The sequence below is a fragment of the Pongo pygmaeus genome, chromosome 16 (assembly GCF_028885625.2).
Source record: "Pongo pygmaeus isolate AG05252 chromosome 16, NHGRI_mPonPyg2-v2.0_pri, whole genome shotgun sequence".
Classification (NCBI taxonomy): Eukaryota; Metazoa; Chordata; class Mammalia; order Primates; family Hominidae; genus Pongo; species Pongo pygmaeus.
Genome location: NC_072389.2, coordinates 50754490 through 50778247, shown reverse-complemented (window position 1 = coordinate 50778247; position 23758 = coordinate 50754490). Strand labels below are relative to the sequence as shown.

The 23758-nt window shown below is 42.5% G+C and overlaps 1 protein-coding gene and 1 pseudogene across 7 annotated transcripts in view; both read right to left on the bottom strand.

Moving 5' to 3' along the window:
- BLOC1S6 (biogenesis of lysosomal organelles complex 1 subunit 6) overlaps positions 1-23758 on the bottom strand; it is a 77091-nt gene that overhangs the window by 31576 nt on the left and 21757 nt on the right. The window lies entirely within an intron of this gene.
- The window catches only part of LOC129013931 (non-histone chromosomal protein HMG-17-like), a 33297-nt pseudogene continuing 28804 nt past the window's right edge, over positions 19266-23758 (bottom strand).

The following is a 23758-nucleotide window of genomic DNA, read 5'->3' as shown; positions in this document are numbered from 1 at the left end:
CTGAGTTTTAAGAGTTATTTGTATATTTTGCATAATAGTCCTTTATCAGACATGGTTTTTTTGTTGTTGTTTGTTGTTTTTTTTTTTGAGATGAAGTCTCACTCTGCCACCCAGCTTGGAGAGCAGTGGTGCAGTCTTGGCTCACTGCAACCTCCGCCTCCTGGGTTCAAGTGATTCTCATTCCTCAGCCTCCCAAGTAGCTGGGATTACAGGCATGCACCACCACACCTGGCTAATTTTTGTATTTTTAGTACAGATGGAGTTTTACCATGTTGGCCAGGCTGGTCTCAAACTCGTGACCACAGGTGATCTGCCTGCCTCAGCCTCCCAAAGTGCTGGGATTACAGGTGTGAGCCAATGCACCTGGCCTATCAGACATGTTTTTGAAAATATTTTCTCCCAGTCTATGGCTGGTCTTTCCATTCTCTTGACTTAATTTTTAAAATGAACATTAGAAAGCAACTTAGGACAGTATGTCTCTATAGAAAGAGGGCAGATTTTCAAATTACTCACAAAAGCACATGACCAGTTTTGACATTTATAGTCAGGGACACCTTTCTGAGGTATACCTCAATAGAAACGATAGCAGCAGCGACTCATCTAGAGTGGCCATTGCCAAGATGCCAGCTACAGCAGGGAGGCACTGGGTAGTTCCTTAAAGGAAAATATGCTCCATGGAGCAGGCAGGAGCCCTGCCCTTCGGCTGCAGACCCAGGGGTCTCTGTGCTCTTGGGAGCCCAGGAGGGCCCCCCTCCCCCTGCCAGCGCCTGTTCCTGCTGCCTGGCTTCTCCCACTGTCAGCTCCTGCTCTAATCCTGGAGCAAGGTTGGAGCCGAGCCCCAGCACTACTGCAGCCCAGCCGGTGGGGCTCATGCTCAGGGCAGTGCTGACACACCAGCCCCCAGCCACATCAGTCCCCTCCAGACTTTGGGTGATGAGAATCATGGGAGGGAAGCCGACGGGGACTGTAGGCAGCTCAACACTGGCCTGCAGGCACCTCTTGGCACAAACATCCTGGGTGCCAATGAATGGCCGTGAGAGGCAGACAGGCTCCTGGGAGGAAGGGGGTGGGTCCCCAGTGAAGCCCCACTTTCAGGCCAGGGAAGGTCCTACCAGTCCTGTCCACCAGGGGGGGAACTTGTGGTGCTTTTTCCTGAGCCCACCTATTGCTGCCCATGGACCAATCAGCATATACTTCCACCACTCTGAATGAAAACCATAAAAACCCCAGACTCAGCCAGAGCAGGGCAGACATCCAGATGGCCAGCTGCATAGAGGAACTACCATCTCCCCTGAGAGCTGAACATTTGTGGGGATGATCTGTCAGCAGAGAGGAGCCATCCACTCCAGGCCTCCTCTCTGCTGAGAGCTGCACACTCGATGGGACGACCTGCCCACAGAGAGGACCTGCTCACTGCAGGTCTCTTCTGAGCTGTTCTAACCCTCAGTAAAGTTCTTCTTCATCTTGCTTACCCTCCACTGGTCTGCATACATCACTCTTCCTGGACACAGGACAATAACTTGGGCAAAGGCGCCACCACCCACAGAGGTTTCCAGCCAGAGAAGCAGTACCTCAAAGATCCCAAGAAAAGAAACAGCAAAGGGCTAAAGTCAAAAGATTTGTTTCAAGCCCAGCTAAGATAATCATTAGCTGTATTAGATTTTTGTCTAACCAACTAGCAAGTAGAGAAGTCCAGACCTTCCTAAACAAACGAAGGAAATTTTGATCTACCGAGCTTGAAAGTCCAGGGACTGCTCTGGCTTCAAGGATTTCTATGTCTTCCCCTCAGCCAAAATAGGAATCTCTCCCTCTCTCTCCCTTCGATTCTCCACTCTGCTTTCTCCTATGTAGCATTCACTCTAGCAGCTCTCTCAATGTGATAAGAAAATAGCTCCAGGGTTTCATGATCCTTACATTTCCCAAGTGAAGTCAGCTCGCTCCTAGCATTCGTTTATTTCAATCCCTTAAAAAAAAAAAAAACTCAAAGCTAGGCACAGTGGCTCACACTTGTAATCCCAGCACTTTGGGAGGCTGAAGCAGGTGGTTCGCTTGAGGTCAGGAGTTCGAGACCAGCCTGGCCAACATGGTGAAACCCCTTCTCTACAAAAAATACAAAAATTAGCCAGGTGTGGTGACGCATGCCTGTAATCCCAGCTACTCGGGAGGCTGAGGTAAGAGAATTGCTTGAACCCAGGAGGCAGAGGTTGCAGTGAGCCAAGATTGCACCACTGCACTGCAGCCTGGGCAACAGAGCAAGACTCCATCTCAAAAAAAAAAAAAAAACCACTCAAATACTTGGATTGCATGCCCACCCATATACCAATCTCTGCATCCAGGGGAATATAGTGGACCCTGATGGGTCAGTGTGGGTCACACATAACAGACAGAGGCAGAGCCCCTTGATTGACAGACCTGCTAGGAGTTATAGAAAGGTGCTGGGTAGTTCCATAAAGGAAAAATCAGAGTCCTGTTACCAAAAAGAGGAAGGAAATTGGCCCAACCAAAACAACAGATGTCAACTATATCAGTTATTAGATTTTAGTCAAGTCACTTACTCTCTGAACCTCTGTTTTTTTTCATCAGTTAAAAGAGGCATGGTAATGATAATACCAGACCCATTACTCGGTGTAGTTCTTGTAAGAATCAAGCATGCATTATATGAACAGGATTTGTAAACTGTTGCAAGACACTATTGTAAATAATAACACCCACTAAACGAGCATTTATTATGGCTAGAAGAAATAGTATTATTTCTGTTATTAGTGCCTTGGATACATATATTCACTAACCTTAATGTGATCTCTTAAATAGACTTTAGGTTTCCTAAGTAACCATTCAACCTTAATTTGGCTTCTTATGTAGACTTCTCTGTTGAAATAAGAGGGACTAAATGACTTAAATGAATATTGGAGGGCTTGGCAATTCTATGTTTTATTAAAATTCACTTCTTTTATACAAATCAACTTCATACAATAGGCAGTTTTTTAGTGGTTAATGTCAACTGGCTAAGCTGGCAACTGAAGTTCCAAACCTGCAAAATTAGAAGATCAAGCTGTGAGGGATAGAGAACATCACCAATACCAGTGTTCTGCTTCTATTGGCAGGTGGGGTATCTTTTTTATTTTTTATTTAGTATTATCAAATCTGACAGTAAATGAATATCCATAATATTGAGTGTTAATCATTTGAAATAGTATCAGTGTTTTTGAACTATTAGTAAAACTAGTCACAAATGATGATTCATTCAAATAACTTTAAATATTATTCAAAAGACAGCGATTCTTCTTCCACTTTGGGGTTTTCACAAAACTCATTTGTTAATCTGATATGTAGATATCAAAGTAGCCATCAGTCATTATTACTTTATTCTCTATGTTATGGAAAAAGCGTGATTTTAATGACCATAGGCATCATATATTATTCCAGGACTCAGCTTTCCTTTTAGGATAGATTTATTTAAATTAGCTAGGAGATAGATCATGCTTCATTTAAAATTGCTAAAATAAGTACTTGCATTAGCTTTGCAAAATAGTCCTTTTTTTTTACTTAAAATGTTCTCTTCAAAGTGTTTCAGTTACTAAATGTGAATTATTTCCAAAGATTCTCCAGACCAAAAGGTGAGATGATATCTTAAAAATTCAATTTCCTTATAATGTAATGAGGTCAATAATACAAAGAGTTCAGAGTCTCTGATTCCTTTTTCAGTTTAAAAATGCCAGTGGATCAAGTAATTTCTAAATTATTGCCCTAGTCTTTGGACTTCCTATAAATTTCTTGTCAACATTTTTTGAATTTATTTGTGAAACTGCTGTCTTTAAAATTATTCACTTACCTTCATTTTAAAGTATTTTTTCTAAACTGCTTATTTGATGTAGTAGATGAAAGGGTATATTTAAAGGCATTAATTTTTATTAACGGCTAAAGATCTCAAGATGTCATTTTTCCCTCTAAGTTTTCAGAAAAGTCTCTATTATGTGCTCCCAGAGGAAAAAATAGACTTTAAATTAATTTACTTAATAAAGAGATAAATATAGTCTGTCTGTATCTCATCATAAACTTAGGAGAACTAATCCCTGAATGCCAATGACTACTGCAGGATTTTATCAGTCCTGGTTTTCCTCAGTCCCACCGTCACCTTCCCTGCTCTGCCCCATACCACAGGGGCTGGCTTTCCTGGTCCCCGTGCCAGCTTGCTTCCAGCTGAGTTTGGCCAATGGGAGGCACTAGTAGAGGTTACAGCCTGGGAGATTGGAAGCGGGTGGTAAAGAAGAAATCAAGGTATTTCTCCTTCCTTTTTGCCTCAGAAGGCAACTGGAGCAATGACTGGCTCTCCCGTCTGGCCCCAGCTCCCAACTGGAGAATCCTGCTGTGAGTCCAACTTTGTCAGATATATCAGTCAGGGTCCAATCAGGAGAAAGAATGCAAATAGTAATTTAAACAGGGAAAATTTAATATAGAAATTTAGGCTAGGCACAGTGGCTCACACCTGTAATACCAGCACTTTGAAAGGCCAAGGAGGGAGGATTGCTTGGACCCAGGAGTTCAAGACCAGCCTGGGCAACATAGCAAGGTCCGAACTCAAAAAATAAAATTAAATTAAGTTAAATTAAATTTTAAAATATAGAAAGTTATGCACTATTAGAGAGATATTGGAGCAATGCAGTAAGAAAGATAATTCTAAAGAATACAAGAATAGCAGATATAAGGAGCAGTCACAACGCTGGGACTGAGATAAAGCATCCAAGTAAGATCTCTGCAACCTCACCAAGACAAAAATCCAGATCTTGTTGGAGATGGAATAGCCTTGGTTCACTAGATAGTGCAGCTGAGGTGCCATGCCAGAAGCACTTGCTGAGGTACTAAGAGAAGCTATCTACAGAGAGATACCAAACATTGCAAAGCTACCTTAGGCGATGCTGGGGAAACTCCCCATGGGGAGGTACTGTGTGCTGCCAGCTAGGAAATACTGCAGAAGCTGCATGCACCGCAGGAGCTGGGCACTACAGAAGCCATGTGCGTTGCAGAAGCCAAGTATTGCAGATGCTGTACATACTGCAGGAGCACCGGTGAGAGGAGCACATGGAAGTCAGGAAGAGAGAGAAAAAAACCTTCCTCCTGCAATGTCTCTCCAGCACCATCTACCAACAAAGCTTAGTATCATGCCAGAAGAGAACTATTTACAAGGCCTATATTAGTTTGCTATTGATGCATAACATATTACCGCAAACTTAGTGGCTTAAACAACACAAAGTTATTATTGCACAGCTCCTGTGGCTTAGGAGTCTGGCACATTTTGTCTGGGTACTCTGCTTAAGGTCTCACACAGCTGAAATCAAGGTGTCAGCTGGCTACATATTTATCTGGAGGATCAACTAGGAAGTGATCCACTTCCAAGTTCATTTAGGTCATTGGCAGAATTTAGTTCCTTGCAGTTGTAGAACTGAAGAACTTGTTTTCTTGCTGGCTGTCAACCAGGGACCACTCTCAACAACTAGAGGGTACTCTGGCCATGTCACCCCCTCCATGGGCCCTCTTAACTTTGAATCTCCTCACCCAAGAAGAGTCCTCTTTCCCCTTCAAGAAAGCACCTGAGTAGGTCAGACCCACTCAGGAAAATCACTCTTCGATTAACTCAAAGTCAACTGATTTGAGATCTCAATTACATCTTCACCTTTGTCATCTGATGTAACCTAATCACGGGAGTAAAATCCATCATGTTCACAGTCCCATCTACACTCAAGGAAAAGGGATTATACAGGACCTGTACACCAGGAAGGTGAGAATCTTGGGGGCAATCTTAGAATTATGACTATAGGCAATGAAGAATGGATTTGGAGTGAAGAGACAATAAATTGACGATTGGCATACCAGGTAACCCCTATCCCTGGGTTCCAGGAACACCACCTCTTCTCCAGCCAAGGGGACAGTGGCTGCCTGTCATTGCTAATCTCTGGATTGCCTCACCATCCCCTGTTGATTAATAATTATCAACAGTAACAATTCTCTATCATAAACTCTATTTTCAAATACTCAGAATAATTTATGTCTTCCTAGTTAGAACCTTACTAAGACAAAGTTTTGCTAATATCTTTTCACCCAGGTAATGTTAGCTAAAACCATAAAAATGGCAATGTCTGTAAATGTAACTGGGGTCTGTACTACCTATGTGATAGCTGTACCCTCTGTCTGAGCCTGCCTATACCCAGTCCAGATGTACCACTTCCCAATTACAGTGGGTTGCTGTTAGGCGTACCTGACCTTATGACTTGGTGGTTCAGAAGCTAGCTCATAATGGGCCCTTCTGGCCACATGGATGCATATTACATAATCAGAAGCTCTATTTCTGTCAAGGCCAGTAGCACACCAGAAGCTGATTTTTAAAAGGTCTATAAATTCTGTGTAGGTGCTGGGCCTTGTTCCAGATCCTAGGGTCAATGTGGGCTTGCCATAAACTGCACAAGACATCTTTTCCCACCACTGATACCTCCAACATCATAGGGGTTTCTCAATCTTAAGACCCAAGTAACAGTGCTGCCTGCACCACAGGCTGGACCTGCTACAAAGCCATGTCTTGCTCTGAAAAGCTTTCCATATTACACCATAAATGAGCTGGAGCTTGGTACGTGCTGCCACCAGAACACAGAATTCTACCAGGTATTGCGTTTCCTTCCTAGTGATGGGAGATACAAGCTCAACAATGTATCCTTTACTTCAGAGGGGATGTCCTAGCATGCTCTCCACTAGACCTCTAAAGACTTCACTGAGTCTTGGAACACTGAATCTTCATAGGGTTCTCTCCCACTCTCTGGAGCACAAATTTTTTTCCAAGGCCACCAACATGTTGGCGATTTCTTGCTCATCCAATTCAATGAAGTCATAGTTACAATAAACCAATGTGATAATCTGCATCTCCAGGTGATCTAAATGCCTTTCTACTATATTATGTGAAAGGATGGAAAAGTTAACATAGCCCTAGGGCAGAAACATAAATTAATACCTATTGTGTCCATTCCCACATGAATGCAAGCTGATTCTTTTCTTCTTCTTCTTTCTGTTTTGTTTTTTTTTTTAATTGAGATGGGGTCTCACTCTGTTGCCCAGTCTGGAGTGAAGTGGTGCAATCTTGGCTCACTGCAACCTCTGCCTCCCAGGCTCAAGCCATCCTCCCACCTCAGCCTCCCAAGTGGCTGGGACTAGAGGTGTGAGTCACTAGGCCCAGCTAATTTTTGCATTTTTTTGTAGAGATGGTGTTTCGCCATGTTGCCCAGGCTCGTCTCAAGCTCCTAAGTTCAAGGGATCCTCCCACCTTGGCCTAGACCCATCATCTCACAACCATCTCTGTAGCCCTCTTTGTATCAGACTCCTCTGAAAAACAGTCTGTTTTTTTCTGCTTACTATGATAATCTCACCCACTTTGCATGTGATGGTTTAAGTGCTACTACCTAACCTCGGTTACATGATAGGATCCTATCATGCCCCTGTCTATTACGGAGCCCAGTTTTTACAATGACATATCTTACTTTTGTGGCCCTGGCCTACAGAAGATCACTGAGTTTCTCAATGATTCTGGTGCCCCCTTTTACCAGTGCATTCCTTATCCCTTTAATAAATGGAGTATCATCTAGATTCTTCTGCAGAACATAGCAGATGGGTTTTCCAGATTTATATATCTACTCTAGAAAGCACATATCTCTGAGCCCTTTACTCCTTTACTATGTTCCAAAGCAGTCTGAATTTTCTATTATATTTCTTCTAAGCTTTCTCAAAAACTATCTTGGCAGCAAGTTAACACTATTTCCCAAGGTGTTAAATCCTGTGTTATGGAAGAGTGCTCCCTTATCCATAAATTCTTCATCTCCACTGATCCAGCCTCCTTAGAATCCAGTTCCATATATTCACTCCCAGCTCCTGCCAATACATACTAGCTATATCCTGCAGCTCTTTTAGTCTGTGATCCATGTTTCCCTTAGCAGCTAAGGGAGGTGCTAGGGTACAGTGTTCCCTGATCCTAGCATTAGTCTGGTGGCCAGGTGGGGAAATGAGAGTTGATTATGGGAATGGATGGATGTGGTCTTATGCATTATGGGGATGATGCAAGGCAAAGGTCTCTATGTCATTTTTTAAAACTATTTACAATTTATTTAAAACTATTTAAAATTTTATTCTTAAATGAGCAACATTCAAAAAAGATATTCACAACTGGAGTCAGAGCAAGTGCAGAGACCCCAAAACAGATGGTTTTTCCTTAATTCATCAGGCTGGAGCAGAGTTTAAACCAAGCTGGAACCACTCAGCCACGGACTGCAGCATCCACTTGGTCCAGAGCTTGTACAAATAGGAGCCATAAACCACGACCTCAGTGAGGTCTGAAGATTTCAGAGCCTTCAACTCAAGCATGGCCTTACTCACCTGCTCAGTGTAAGGGATCTGTGACCCTTCTGGGCCATATGTGACTTCCAGCAGCTGTGTCTAGGCCTGAAACACCTCTGGATCTTCCAGGTCTTTGGGAACTTTCAACAACAGTGAGATATTTTTACATTCCGGGAGAATTCCCATCTTGCGACCCTCACAACCAACCACTCTCCCGCAGAAGCTAGGCCTAACCATCTACATCGTTTTAAGTAAAGTGGGATCATCAGCCTTTCACAGGAAGGACTGAGCTGCTTCTTCAGACCGAGAGGGTCCAGGGGAATCTGAGGATTCAAGATTTTCAAGTTTATCAACCTGGATTTTTCCATCTCAAGTCTCAGGATCCCACTCCCTCCCAGTAAAGACACTGATATTGATGTAACACACTTGGCATGGCTGAGGATTCACTCTTCTATGTATTTTTTTAATTTTTTGAGACAGGATCTCACTCTGCCACTATCGTGGCTCACTGCAGCCTCGACCTCCCAGGTTCAGGTGAACCTCCCATCTCAGCCTCCCAAGTAGCTGGGACTACAGGTGCACACTGCCATGCCCAGCTTATTTTTTGTAGAGATGGGGTTTCGCCATGTTGCCCAGGCTGGTCTTGAGCTCCTAAGCTCAAGGCATCCACCTGCCTCAGCTTCCCAACGTGCTTGGATTACAGGTGTGAGCCACCCACAGTGCCCTGCCAATTCACTCTTCTTTTTTTTGAGACGGAGTCTTGCTCTGTTTCCTAGGCTGCAGTGCAGTAGCGCAATCTCGGCTCACTGCAACCTCTGCCTCCCAGGTTCAAGCGATTCTCCTGCCTCAACCTCCCAAGTAGCTGGGATTACAGGTGCCCACCACCACACCCAGCTAATTTTTGTATTTTTAGTAGAGACGGGGTTTCACTATGTTGGCCAGGATGGTCTGGACCTCCTGACCTCGTGATCCACCTGCCTCGGCCTCCCAAAGTGCTGGGATTACAAGCATGAGCTACCACGCCTGGCCACCAATTCACTCTTCTATGGAGCAAGTTTAGCTCCTGTTTTAGTCCTGGGCCTTTTCAACTTTTGCTGCCATCTGACTTCAAGATTTGAGAGTCTACTTATTTCCTGCCTAGGAGACCCTCTGGCTTTCATATTTCATCTTTGTACTAGTCCATTTTCACACTGCTATAAAGAACTACCTGAGACTGAGTAATTTATGAAGAAAAGAAATTTAATTGGCTCACAGTACTGCAGGCTTAACAGGAAGCATGGCTAGCCTCAGGAAACTTATAATCATGGCAGAAGGTGAAGAGGAAGCAGGCAAGTCTTAACATGGCAGGGCAGAAGGGAGAGAACAAGCGGGGAACTGCCACACACTTTTAAACCATCAGGTCTCATGAGAACTCTATCATGAGACAGCACTGGGGGATGGTGCTAAACCATTAGAAACCACCCACATCAAATTGCCTCCCACCAGGTCCCACCTTCAACACATGGGGATTACAATTTGACATGGAGACTTGGATGGGGACACAGAGCTGACACTCAAGTAGCTGGGATTACAGGTCCCCGTCGCCACACCAGGCTAATTTTTATAATTTTTAGTAGAGTCAGGGGTTTCACCATGTTGGCCAGGCTGGTCTCGAACTCCTGACCTCAAGTGATCCACCCACCTCAGCCTCCCAAAGTGCTAGGATTACAGGCGTGAGCCAATGTGCCTGGCCCCAAATTCCCTAATATGACATTCAAGGGCCATCACAATCTGGTCCCTACCTAGTTGGACTATTGTTCCTCGACATTCACTGATATTCTGCCTGTTCTGATGGTTATTTTCTAGATACAATGTGCACTTCTATATCTTCGCACCTTTACACGTACTGTTCCTTCTTCCCAGAGTGCCCTATTTATCCTCTTTCATTATCAGAATTCACTGTCCAAATCCCAAGTCATATATTGCCTCATGTAGGAAGTCTTTCTTATTACCACTACAACCAGAATTAATGTCTCCCACCAGCCTTTGTTTATATCTCCAATAAAGTCATTTCCATAGTCTAACCCTGTATTACAGTTACTAAGTTTGTGGCTATGTCTCCCACTTGGTTGTGAACTTGTTACAGAAACGCCAGGGGTTCGGTCTAGGTCCTGTTGCTCACTGTATGGAATGTTAATCACTGAGACAATGAGTAGTGCCAGGGAAGAGGCTTTAATTGGGTGCTGCAGCAGAGGAGAATGGGAGATAAGTCTCAGATATGTCTCCCTGACCAACTAAAATTGGGAGGTTTATGAAGCGGGGAAGTTGGGGAAAAAAGGAATTAGGGAGCAATCACGATGGATGAGGGGGACTGGCACCTCATTGTCTGGATGTGGTGATCTCATGAGTTTCAGTTCTCTGCCTGAGGGTCAGTTTCCTGAGGAAGGAACTGAGGTAAGACAAATGTAAGTTTCAAGTCTTAAGACCAGGGAGAATCAATTCCTACATTTGTTCAAAAACCATAAATATTAGTTCTCTGAGACAATTGGGACAATTTCAAACTCTTTCAGGATTTGCACTGTCAAGATTTCACTCATCTTTAGATGTTTATTGCCTAATCCAGTCTCTTGCCCATGGTAGGATCTGTATTAGAGTACATATTCAGCTGCTGTAACAAAGATCAAGGTAACAATGGTTCAAATAAGGCAGAAGTCTATCTGTTCACACAGGGACATGGGGTCCTGGTAGCTTGTAGCTCTGTCACCCTTTGGGTACTGGCCTCATCTGTATGGTCCCAGAGGGCCCCAGCACATCCCCATGTCAGGAAGCAGGTTGGAGAAGGATTGGAAAGAGAGGACACATCTCCGTGCCATGACTTGGAACTGCATGTATCACCCCCACTCAAATCCCAAAGACCAGAACTTAGTCACGTGCTAGTCTTAGTTGCAAGAAAGGCTAAGAGATGCAGTCTTTCACTGAACAGCCACCAACACAGGTAAAACATTGGAAAGATGGGGAGTATTGATGGCTGGAAAGCAACTAGCAGTCTTGCTACAGAATCAGTGGGTGTTTGCTTTTAAAAATTACATTAAAAAACATGAACATTCATTTCACTGACAGAAGTATACTGGAAGATTGGGAAAGAGAAAAGGTAAGACAGAAAAAAAGACACAGTTGGAACAAGATAGCAAGATAGCTGCTGAGCAGCAAAGAGAAGAGAGAGATGAGATGAGAGAGAAGGAAGAAAGAGAATCAGCATGGCCTGCCCCATTGGCGTTATCAGGAGAAGCCCCTGGCTGTTTGGAGCCCAGTTCTCTCCCAATAGGATGGCCCTATATGCCTCAGCAAGGACTCCTTCAAAGTCACTTGAACCTACAATAGGATTCACATTTCTGGTGTGTCAGAAATAAGAAACAACTCAGGATTGTCACCACCAACAATTATTCCAAATAACTAGGTATCTCAACTGTTTAGAGTTTTCTTTCTTTTAAAAAAAAAAAAAAAAACTGGTAGAAAAAAAACAACAACAGGGGGGTCTCACCTTGTTGCCTAGGCTGGTCTTGAACTCCTAGCTTCAAGTGATCCTTCCACCTTAGCCTCCCAAAGTGCTAGGATTACAGGCATGAGCAACTGCACCCAACTGAGTTATCTTTCTTTCAAGTACTATTTGCCCAAACCTTCTCCAGTTTTGGGAGTTGTTGGTGCATCTTCTGTTTCCTTGCCCTTTTCCTTCCTCCCTTCCTCCCTTTTATTTAAGGGGAGGAAGATGGCAAGGAATGGGAAGATGAACCCACAGGAAAAACTTAAGGAGAAATTGCTAGTCCTCCCTGCTTATACCATATTCTCTATATTAACCAAATTTTAAGTCTAGATTTGTTACTGGGACTATGGGATTGCCAATGTCCCTTTCATAATGCAGTATTTCTCTCTCTATTCCTTCCTCCACATTTCCTGTGCTATAAATAAATATTCCTAGTCATTATATTGTTATAAAAGTTAAACATATTTCTTTCTTTCTTTCTTTTGTTTTTGAGACTGGGTCTTGCTCTGTCACCCAGGTTGGAGTGCAGTGGCACAATTATGGCTCATTGCCCTGCTGACTTCCTGGGCTTCTGTGATCCTCCCACCTCAGCCTCCTGGAGTTGCTGGGATTACAGGTACATGCCACCATGCCTGGCTAATTTTCTTGTGTATGGGTCTCACTATGTTGCCCAGGCTGGTCTCAAACTCCTGGGCTTACATGATCCTCCTGCCTCAGCCTCTTAAAGTGCTGGGATTACAGGCATGAGCCACCATACCCAGCCCTTTTGTGATTGTCTTGTTTCACTTGGCATAATGTCTTCAAGTTTCATCCATGTTGTAACATGCATTAGAATCTTCTTCCGTTTTAAGGCTGAATAATATTCCACTATATGTATACACATAGTGTTTATTCATCCACCTATGGGCACTTGGGTTGCTTCCTTCTTTTGATTATTGCGAATGCTGCTGCTATGAATATGGATGTACAACTATCTGTTCAAGTTTTTGCTTTCACTTTTTTGGAGGTCTATAATCAGAAGTAGAAAGGCTGGATCATATGGTAATTTTATGTTTAATTTTTTGAAGAAACACCACACCGTCTTCCATAGCAGTTGCATGGTTTTTGTTGTTTTTACTGTTGTTTTGTTTTTTTTGGTTTTTTTTTAGATGGAGTCTTGCCCTGTCGCCCAGACTGGAGTGCAGTGGCACGGTCTTGGCTCACTGCAACCTTTGACTCCCGAGTTCAAGTGATTCTCCTGCTTCCGCCTCCCAAGTAGCTGGGACTAGAGGCATGCGCCACCACACCCAGCTAATTTTTGTATTTTCAGTACAGACATGGTTTTACCATGTTGGCCAGGCTGGTCACGAACTCCTAACTTCAAGTGTTCAGCCCACCTCCGCCTCCCAAAGTGCTGGGATCACAGGCATGAACCACCATACCCAGCGTAGTTGCATGTTTTTACATTCCCACCAATGCACGAAGGTTCCAATTTTTCCACATCTTGCCAACGCTTCTAGGTGTGTGTGTGTGTGTGTGTATAATAGCCATTCTAATGGGTGTAAAGTGGAAAGTAGTAACTCCTTGTATGCAGATTTTTTAAATAGATAGGATCTTGCAATGTTGTCCAGGCTGGAATATAGTGGCTATTCACAGGTGCAGTTATCACCCACTCCTCAAACTCCTGGGCTCAAAGGATCCTCCTGCCTCAGCCTCCCTAGTAGCCAGACTCTACAGGCACATGGCACCGGGCCAGGTGTCCTTGTGGTTTTGATTTGCATTTGCCTAATAATTAGTGATGTTAAGCAACTTTTCATGTGCTTATTGGCCATTTGTATATCTCCTTTAAAGAAATGCCTATTCAAGTCCTTTGCCTGACTTTAAAAATTGGGTTGTTTGGTTTTTTGTTGTTGTTGAAGCATATTTCTTCTTTATATATTCTAGATATCAATGACTTATCAGAGCTATGATTAGCTAGCACGTATTTTCTCCCTTCCCTGGGTTGCCTTTATAATCTGTTCATAGTGTCCTTTGATGTACAAGTTTTTAATTTTGATGGAATCTAATTTATCTTTTTTCTTTTGTTGCCTATCCTTTTGGAGTTATAGCTAATAAATCATTGCTAAAATAATTCCACAAAACTTTTCCCCTATGTTTTCATCTGAGTTTTATAGTTTTAGTTCTCATATGCAGGTCTGTAATCCATTTTGATTTGCTTTTTGTATATGGTGTAAGGTAAAGTTCCAAATTCTTTTTTTTTTTGCATGTGAATATCCAATTTTCCCAACATCATTTGTTGAAAAAGACTATCCTTTCCTTACTGAATGGTCTTGACACTCCTGTCAAAAATCATTTGACCATATTTTTGAAGGTTTATTTCTGAATCCACTGATCCATATGTCCTTCTTTATGCCAGAACCACACTATTTTGATTATTATAGCTTTGTAGTAAGTTTTGAAGCTGGAAAGTGTAAGAAGTCCAACTTTGTTCTTCTTTTTCAAGATTGTTTTGGAGATTTGGGGTCCCTGGAGATTCCTTATGAATCTTTTTTTTTTTTTTTTTTTTTTGAGACGAAGTTTCCATCTTGTTGCCCAGGCTGGAGTGCAATGGCACAATCTCGGCTCACCGCAACCTCCGCCTCCCGGGTTCAAGTGATTCTCCTGCCCCAGCCTCCAGAGTAGCTGAGATTACAGACATGCGCCACCACGCCTGGCTAATTTTGTATTTTTAGTACAGACGGGGTTCTTCCATATTGGTCAGGCTGGATTTGAACCCCCAACCTCAGGTGATCAGCCCACCTCGGCCTCCCAAAGTGCTGGGATTACAGGCGTGAGCCACCGCACCCGGCCTCCTTATGAATCTTAGGATGTATTTTCCTATTTCTGCAAGAAATGTTTTTAGATTTTTTTTTTTTGAGAGCTGCTGGGGGGGTCTCACTGTGTTGCCCAGGTTGGTATTGAACTCCTGGCCTCAAGCAATCCTCCTTCTTCAGCCTCCCAAACTGTTGGGATCACAGGGGTGAGCCACCATGCCCAGCCATTGTTAGGATTTTGATAGGGATCACATTGAATCTGTAGTTCACTGTGAGTAATATTAACATCTTAAATAAGAAAACTTTTTGGCCAGGCGTGGTGGCTCACGCCTGTAACCCCAGCACTTTGGGAGGCCAAGGCAGGTGGATCATTTGAGATCAAGAGATCCAGACCAGCCTGGCCAACATGGTGAAACTCTGTCTCTACTAAAAAATACAAAAATTAGCTAGGCCTAGTGGTGTGTGCCTGTAATCCCAGCTACTCAGGAGGCTGAGGTAGGAGAATCGCTTGAACCCAGGAGACGGAGGTTGCAGTGAGTCAAGATTGCACCATTGCACTGCAGCCTGGAGGACAGAGTGAGACTCTGTCTCAGAAAAGAAAAAAAAAAAAGAAAACTTTTTGATGATGAAAAAGTTCTGTATCTTATGATGATAGTTACATAACTACATGTATTTTTCAAAGTTCAAGGCTGGGCATGCTAGCTTACCCCTATAGTTCCAGAAGGGAGGCCGTGGAAGGAGGATCACTTGCAACCAGGAATTCAAGAGTGGCCTGAGCAATGCAGTGAGACCCTGATCTCTACAGAAAAAAAAAAAAAACAATTAGTCGGGCATGGTGGCACATGCCTGTAGTCCTAGATACTCAGGAGGCTGAGGTGGGAAGATCACTTGAGCCCAGGAGTTCAAGGCTGCAATGAATTATGATCGTGCCCCCGCACTCCAGCCTGAGTGACACAGTGAGACTCTGTCTCTAAAAAAAAAAAAGAAAAAAAAAAAGTTGGGGGCGGTGGCTCACGCCTGTAGCACTTTGGGAGGCTGAGGCGGGAGGACCACAAGGTCAGGAGATCGAAACCATCCTGGCTAACATGGTGAAATCCCGTCTCTACTAAAAATACAAAACATTAGCTGGATGTGGTGGCGGGCACCTGTAGTCCCAGCTACTCGGGAGGCTGAGGCAGGAGAATGGCATGAACCTGGGAGGTGGAGCTTGCAGTGAGCCGAGATAGCACCACTGCACTGCAGCCTGGGTGGCAGTTCGAGACTCCATCTCAAAAAAATAAAAATAAAAAATTCATTGCACTGTACCCTTGAAATGAGTACATTTGATTGCAGGTAAAGGATACCTCAAAAAATTGATTAAAAACTTTAAAGGCTGGGTACAGTATTTCACACCTGTAATTCGAGCACTTTGGGAGGCTGAGGCAGGCAGATCCACTTGAGCCCAGGAGTTCAAGACCAGCCTGGGCAACATAGCAAGTCCTTGTCTCTTACTAAAAGAAAAAAAATGTGGCTGGGCACGGTGGCATTCACCTGTAGTCCCAGCTACTCAGGAGGCTGAGGTGGGAAGATCACTTGAGCCCAGGAGGTCACGGCTGCAGTGAGCTGTGATCCCACCACTGCACTCTAACCTGGGTGACAGAGTGAGACTCTGCCTTCCCCCTGCAAAAAAAAGATAAAAGGAAAAAACTTTAAAAAGATATCCTGAGCCTGGGCAACATAGCAAGATTCGTGTCTCTACCAAACATTTAAAAATTGGCCAGGCATGGTGGCACACACCTGTAGTCCCAGCTGCTTGGGAGGCTGAGGCAGGAAAATTGCTTGAATCCATGAGTTCAAGTCTGCAGTGAGCTATGATTGCAACACTGCACTCTAGCATGGGCAACAGCGCAAGACCCTGTCTCAAAAAATAAATAAATAAGTAAAAAAAAAAAGAAAAAGAAAAAAGATTTTGTGGATTGTGTGCTGGAGAAGCTTGTGTCACTGTGTATGGGGCAGAAAAAACACCATGAAAAGCCTGCTCTCTCTAGCCAAAAGACTCAAACAGGGCAGCCCAACAAGACAGAAAGCTGAGCACTGAGTCACAAGACATAAGATCTCTCTCTATGGCACCAACACAATTTACAACATCCTCCCTTGACTTTTGGGTATTGTATTCTCTGACATTCTATCTTTTCAACCACTTCTTCTAAATCTGTCCTAAGCCTTAGTGTCTTCTAATTATCAGTAGGCTTCAGCCTCACTTAAATGAAGTGAGGCTGGTGAAAACCTGGTGCCCTAAATGTGACTCTTCAACCAGCTACATCCTGCATCCAAACCCAGGAGCAGGCTCTGAATTATGCCTTCATCTTCAGGACTCCTTGCATTTGTTCATATAGTCCACTTAACCTGAAATGCTCTTCTCCATCCATCAAAATCCTTCTTAACCTTCAAGTCCCAGCTGATGGACTCTATTCAGCTTCCTGAAGTCCCTCAATCAGAACACACTGCTTCTTCCTCTGTGTCCTGGGCTTCTAGCACAGAGGGTCAGAATGAAACAAGCCCAGGACACAGAGGAAGTGAATCTGTTTATTTTATGTGCACCACCTGCCAATGCCCTAGACATATATTTGATGGATGAATAAATGAATAATTTGATCTTTGTAAAGACTTCCACAGGAGATAAATTAAATATGGGAGATAAATATGGTCCCTAAATATATGCACAGGGCTGAGAAGATGGGGGAAGCCTAAAAGTAGATGTTAGGTGTAGATCTCAAGGTGTTCTCATGGGAGGAAACCTAGAGGTGCTGGTGAAGGGTTGTTGGGTGTGTACATTGGTGGGGGTGGTAGAGGACTATGTAGAGATAAAATAAAAGATTCAGAATGGCTGATATTTCAGGAGATGGAGGGGACAATGAGAAAGGGTGACCATGCCTGTGACCAGTTCTTGCCTTTTGAATAGGTACCCCACCCCACACATACCTTCGCTATTTTTATTTCATATTGTTTCTTTAAGATTTCTTCATAAAACAAAAATACTCCTGAGCATGCAGCTTCTATCAGCTACATTTTAGTTACCAGTTGAGCCAGTATGTGAAAGCCAACTCCTATAGGAAACAGAGTGTGATGGTCAGCTTTATGTGTCAATTTGGCTAGACTACAGTCCCCTGTTATTCAATCAAACACTAATTTAGGTGTTTCAATGAAGGTAATTTGTTGATGTGAATTAAATCCATAATCAGTTGACTTTACATAAGAGAGATTATTCTAAATAATCTGAGTGGGCCTGATTCAATCAGTTGAAAGTTTTTAATTGCAGAACTAAGGCTTCTCTGCAGAAGAAGAAATTTATCTGTAGCTAACAGCTTCAGCTGGTGTCTAAGAGACCAGGCCTGCTCTTCTAGGGTGTCTTGCCAGCTGCCACCATCACATAAGCCAATTCTGTGCAAAAACTCTCTTAATGTATACTTCTGGCTGGTTTTGTTTGTCTGGTTGAACCCTGAGGGTTGGAGCTTTAGCATAAGGAGGCTTGCACAGAGGAATAAAGGAAGAGAATCAGGCAGCAAAGGGAGTGCTGGCAGGGGAGTTGATTTGATAATTTTGCCCAAGGCAGGTATTATTTTGGTGAAAAAAAAAAAAAAAAAGAAAGACAAAAAAGACAGGAGCCAGAGGAGACAAAGAATTCAAGAACGAAGGTGGAAAAGGTGAGGAGACTGGCTATCCCACAAACTCACTCTTCTTCAGCAACTTCAGTTGTTGGCAGTGCAGGAGTGAGGGAAAGGGGGATTGACTTTCAAATGGGATCTATCTGCAGACCGCTTGAAAGTTATTCTTCATACAGTGCAAGCTCACTTTGCCTTCTTTGTGCATTTTTTTTTCCCAAGCCAAACTGTATCCAGCTTTATTAAAGATAATTTCCATAAAGAATCATGGTATTTTGGGCAGGACATGGGCAGACAATCGTTAACAGTATACGATAACTTTCAAACTCCCTTCTTCAATGGACTACCAAAAATCAGAAAGCCACTATAAAATCCAGTGAAGTCTTCGTCTGATGCTCTGAACCGGGAAAGTTTAGTGAGGGTTGACATTTCACATTTAGCGTGCTGTTTCATAGCTTTTCATGAACCAACCCTGGCTTTCAGGAAGTGAAATGAAAATGACAGAATTTATCTGAAGATCCACAACCTAGAAACAGGAACCACTGCTCTTTTGAGGGCAAAGTCCAGAATGCCTGACACACTGGTAACCAATTATTGGGGGTCAGGTCCCAGAAGATGTCTGGGTTTAAGGGATTTAAGTCTATTCTGAAAGGTAGAAAGAGAGAAGAGGACATAAAAAACGAATTTGTTTTTCCATACCACAAGGCTTTTGTACCAAGGTAGCCATGTGTATCAAAGTCAGGGAATCTCTCTTCCTGGGACCCAAGAGGAGGTCTCTCAAAACCAGAAGGAAAAGGTGTTTTCCCCACATCAGTCCAGCTTCAGGGGCTATTAGTGACATATGGCCCTTCCCCCCAAAACAACAATGAAGTATTCTGTGTACTAACAACATAGCTTAAAAAAAAAAAAAAAAAAAAAAAAAAGCTAAATAAAATCTGCATTTTTATAAAACTTGATTAAAAAATAGTATTTCAAACTGTACAGTCACCAGAAGTACACAGTTATCAAAAATGCACACACTTCACTTGGCATCTCCAGCACCTTCAGCTTTCTGTGCCTAGTCTGTTTTGGCATCTCCATTTTCTGCAGGGTTATTCCCCTCCTTGCCAGCATCAGCTTTTCCCGTTTTCTCTTTAGGTACCTTCTCTCTCTTCTTTGCAGAGGCCTTTTTGGGCTTCGGCTCTGGCTTTGGAGGAGCAGGTTTAGCAGACAACCCATGGATCTTCTCTGCGGTTCCTACTTAACCTTGGCTTTCTCTCCTTCAGCATCCCCTTCAGCCTTTCTCTCAGGCATGGTGGCAGCGACGGTGGTGGGACATAGGTGCTGGGCAGCGGAGCGTGGGCTTTGGTCGGTCTAGGGGTCATCGCCTCTTCTTCACGCTGCTCCCGTTTGTGCATTTATATTCTTTCTTGTAACCAGAGAAGTAAATGCATATCTTTGCAACTAACACTTCCAGACTTATCTGCAAAATCAAGTGCACTAAATAAATAAATAAACAAATAATCAATCATGGGTCCTTTTTAGATAGTGTTTCCCCCTAAATACCATGAATAATCTCAGTAAATTTTGATAAATACTGGTAGGTATTGTAAACTAAATGTGTATTTTAATAATTCAGATGCAAGAAGATCTAAAGCTGGAATAAATTAGATGTTTGGATAAATATACACTTAGGTCAGCTAATAAAAAGATGGCAATGTATATGAGCTTTAAAAGGAAGAAAATGGCCCTTGACTCTGGTACAGCCTTCAAGGGACTAGCAGAAGTCAAGTGCATGGGCTTGACAAAAACCAGAAATAAGCAAAACATTAGAGATCCAAAACTGGGCAAACCTATAATTGTAAATTGAAAATAATCTGCAATTGGATGAGAAATGTAAAAAATAGCCTAAAATTTTTCATATACAAATTAAATAAAAAGAAATAAGTTGAGATAAATTTGAAAATCTTTGTGGTAAAAATTTCTTCTGAAAGGAACAAACTATAATATACACCACACATGGATAAATCTCAAAAACATGCTGAGTGAAAGAAGTCCACACTAAAAAGTGTACACTGTGTGATTCCTTTTATATAATGATCTAGAACAGGTTAAAACTCATTTACAGTGGAAACTAATCAAAACAATGGCTAGCTCTGGGGGAATGGGGATGCGGAAAGGGATTGACTGGCATGGGTAAGAAGGAACTTTCTAGCAATTATTAGTCATCAGGAAAATACAATTAAATACAAATTAAGACTATGATGAATTGCCACAATTAAGACTACAATGAATTACCACAATTAAAACTATGCATAAGGATAGGCACATACATCAATAGAATTGAGAGTCCAGAAATAAATCCATACATTTATGGTCAACTGATTTTCCACAAAGGGATCAAAGCAACTCAGTAAGGAAAGAACAGTCTTTACAACAAATGGTGCTGAGACATCTGGATATCCACATGCAAAAGAATCAGTTTGGACCATTTCTTCACATCATCTACAAAAGTTAACTCAAAGGGGATCACACACCTAAATGTAAGAGATAAAGCTATAAAATGCTTAGGAGAAAACACAGGTGTGAATCTTCGTGACTTTGGATTAGCCAACAATTTCTAAGATACAATATCAAAAACACCAGCAGCAGCAACAACAACAACAACAACAATAAAACAGATAAATTAGAATTCACCAAAATTAAATGAAAAAAAAACCCACCTGACAATACCAAATGTTGGTGAGGTGAGGAATGATCACTCATACTTTCCTAATGGAGGTGTAAAACGATATAAACACTTTGAAAAGTTAGCAATTTCCTACCAAGTTAAACATATATCTATCCCATAACCCAGGAATTCCACTCTCAGCTCTTTACCTAAGAGAAACGGTGAGTACCTATGAATATTCTTACAAAATTCTTTCTTTTTTTTTTGAGACGGAGGCGTACTCTGTCACCCAGGCTGGAGTGCAATGGCACGATCTTGGCTCACTGCAACCTCCGCCTCCCAGGTTCAATCTCCTGAGCAGCTGGGATTACAGGCACCTGTCACTACACCTGGCTAATTTTTGTATTTTTTATAGAGACAGGGTTTCACCATGTTGGCCAGGCTGGTCTCAAACTCCTGGCCTCAAGTGATCCACCAGCCTCAGCCTCCCAAAGGAAAATTATTTTTATGAAGAATATTGTTGACTCAGTAGCCCCAGTGCAAGGAAGTTTCTCAGGCAAGATGACAGCAAAGAAGCTCTGGTGCTCCCTCTTTGGGGGAAGAGTTCAAGCTTAGGATATCTCTTTGGAAGTCTTTATCAAAATACCCAGCTATCAAGAATAGTCAGTAACCTCTTTTTTTTTTTTTTTTTTTTTTTTTTGTTTAAGGAACTTATCTGATCTTAGAAACTAAGCAGAGTCGGGCCTGGTTAGTGCTTGGATGGGAGATTTCTTGGAATACTGAGTGCTGTAGGAAGGCTAGGCATCGTGGCTCACACCTATAATCCCAGCACTTTGGGAGGCCATAATGGGAGGATTACTTGAGCCCAGGAGTTTGAGACCAGCCTGGGCAACAGAGTGAGATGCTATCTCTACAAAAAATAAACGAAAAATTAGCCAAGCATAGTGACATGCCCCTATAGTCCCAGCTACTTGGGAGGCTGAGGTGGGAGGATTGCTCGAGCCCAAGAAGTTGAGGCTGCAGTGAGCCAAGATGGCACCACTGTACTCCAGGCTGGTCAACAAAGCAAGACCCTGCTTCAAAAAAAAAAAAAAAAAAAAAAATTCACTGCAAAGAGAGAAAAAGGAAAGATAAATTGACCCCCATAATTGTGCTTAATCTGCCCAAAAGTTGAACTGAAATGGGATTATCGTTCCTGTTCTGGTTACCAATTATTACATAACAAGCTACCCCAAAACAATTTTGTAGGTCATGAATTTAAGCACAGCTCAGCTGGAGAATTCTGTTCCATGAGGCATTGGTGGAGGACACTTGGCATTGATCTGGCACGTAGAGTGGTATGGCGGGTCCAAGCTGGTTTCCTTCGTATTTCTGATATCTTGGCTAGAAGACCAGGCTAAACAGGGATTACTGACCACAGCATCTACACATTGCCTCTCTAGCACAGTGGCTCAGGGTAGCTGGACTTTTTATGATGACAAGAATCTATGAACAAATGTCCTAGTTAACAAGGCAGAGGTTGCATGGTCTTCTGTAACTTAGGCTTGAAATTCACATAGCAACATTTCTGCCATACTCTATTAGTCAAAGCAGTCATGAATCCACCCAGATTCAAAGGAAGGGAATATAGATCCCACACTCAGTGAGAGAAATGTCAAAGAATTTGTGATCATCTTTTAAAACCATTACAATCCTACTAGAAGATCCTTTAATAAAACACTGTACAGGCCGTGTGCCCTGGCTCTCATAAGAGCCAAGTATAAAGGGAAGAAAAGGTATAAATAACCTGGTATTGCTGGGGACAAATCTGGGCTGGGAACAGAAAAAGGAAATATTTTGCTACAAGTTCCTTGTCTTGCCTATGATTCCTGGTACACCACTATGGAAACATTAAACAATCAAAATTGTACTGCCAAGCAAATCTTTTTTGCAGGGTGGGGTTGGGGGAGAACATTTTGCACGGGATGGAAAAGAGAAGTAAGGCAGGGAGTCTTCATTCTCTAACCCTGTAGTCAGTGAGCATTAAGTATCTTTCTGTTACTAGGACTAATAAAATAACAATATGTTATATTTATTTATATATTGCTTATAATTTTCAAAGGCTTTCATAGGTTATCCCATTTGATCTTGGCAATAACACTGTGGAAATAATATTATTAAAATCTTCATGAAACAGATGAAGATACCAAGGCTCAAAGTCAATAATTTCATTGCCAAGGTCTCAAAAAGATTATAGTTAAGTACCAGGGTAAATCAAGACCCAAAGTCCAGAATTCCAAAGTGTGGTTCAGATACCTTGTTACAGTCATCAAATATTAATTCTAGATTTGGGGATTTAAATCCCATGCATTCTGGTGACATATGCTCAAAACCAAGCAGAGAAAGGAAATCTAACAATATAAAAAGAAACATGAGTCAGATTTTGGTCAGCTCTGTGGTGATGTTAAGGCACAAGAGTGGAGTGATTTGATTCATAAACTTCCCTTCTGCAACAATACCATGGAGCAGAGAACCAGTGAATTTCCTCACTACAAATCAGTGTAAGATACTGACTCTCATACATAACACAATACAACCACATTTGGGCTCTTTCATGGCATGAAAAGAAAAGGAAAACACTCAGAATCACTTTAGCTTTGAACCTGCAGAATCGTCCATATACATTCATATTCAATGCACATGCTCCTTGAAAAAAATCAAACAATATATAGAAGTATAGAAAGTGTCAGGCCTCTGAGCTCAAGCCTGCATGTATACATCCAGATGGCCTGAAGCAAATGAAGAA